At 54.7% G+C, this 1143-nt stretch overlaps 1 protein-coding gene across 1 annotated transcript in view; it reads right to left on the bottom strand.

Moving 5' to 3' along the window:
- The window catches only part of sugct (succinyl-CoA:glutarate-CoA transferase), a 59223-nt gene that overhangs the window by 39505 nt on the left and 18575 nt on the right, over positions 1 to 1143 (bottom strand). The gene's annotated exons all lie outside the window — the stretch shown is intronic.

The following is a 1143-nucleotide window of genomic DNA, read 5'->3' as shown; positions in this document are numbered from 1 at the left end:
TCTTTCTTTTAAAATAAACAGATCAGCCCAGTCTGCAGATCAGATACGTACTGGTCTCCTCCCAGCGTTACCAGGTGGACGCTCTGTGTCATGGCATCCCAGAACGACCTCTGACCTCCAGCCGGGTGACGGCATAATCGCAGCGGAGAGGCAGCACGCCCCGGACCGTGTCGGCTCCGTTCATTATCCCGTCCCACGTCAGACGGTCCTCCTGGGGGAGGGACCGCAGGATGATGAACCGACGGGAGGAACGCCGCAGATGATCCGGCCCGGAAGGCGGAACCAAAACAACCGGCTTCAAACTGGAACCAGAAAACTGAATCATTTCTTTTCTGGGAGCCATAAATCCGAGCGGGACGTCGTCCTTCCTGGAAAGCAGAGTGGAGAGAAGGGAGACCTCCAGGTATTTCCAGGAAGCTTCATCTCTCAGCTGAAACCATTCTTCTTCCAGAGTGACAGCAGCGTCCCCAGCAGAACCGGAGAACATCTGGGAAACTTTGAACTGGACTGGATCCCAGCAGACTGGGAATCTGGTTCTACTGGAGGACGGTCAGCAGCGAAGATCTGAGGAGGATTTTCCTGGAAAACATCTAGAGATGCTGTCTGATTGGGTCTGAGGATTCTCTGGCTTCTCCAGGACTGAAGGCGTGGCCAGGTTACCATGCCAACGGGGCTGTCAGGACATCTCAGGGAGGATCGGTTCATCCAAGCATCAACAAACCGACCGACATCACAGACTGTTTACCAAATCCCTTTAACTCAGGACCCTATCTGCCCAAACGCCACGTCAACAAACACCATGTGACCAGCTCTCTGGGCGTCAGGCGGGCGTCAGGCGGGCGTCAGGCGGGCGTCAGGCGGGCGTCAGGCGGGCGCCGCGTCCTACAGGTGTGCAGCAGATCCACACCTGCAGCACACAGCTCTGTCTCCCTGTCCGCCTTCATCCGTACGCCTGAAAACGTGAACATTCAGCTCCTGGAAGGAGATTTTCCTGATCTGAAGCTCAGCTGCAGCTTTTTCTGCAGGTCAGCTGCAAACATGACAGGAAGGAGAGACGATCTGTCTGCTCGGGAATATATTCCCACCTCCAGAAGTAAAGAGAAACTGTCTGCAGCGTCTTTATAAAACCAAACCCAAATAATA

Source organism: Cyprinodon variegatus, unplaced genomic scaffold (assembly GCF_000732505.1).
Source record: "Cyprinodon variegatus isolate N-32 unplaced genomic scaffold, C_variegatus-1.0 Scaffold1427, whole genome shotgun sequence".
NCBI lineage: Eukaryota > Metazoa > Chordata > Actinopteri > Cyprinodontiformes > Cyprinodontidae > Cyprinodon > Cyprinodon variegatus.
This window is presented reverse-complemented; position numbering and strand designations above follow the sequence as displayed.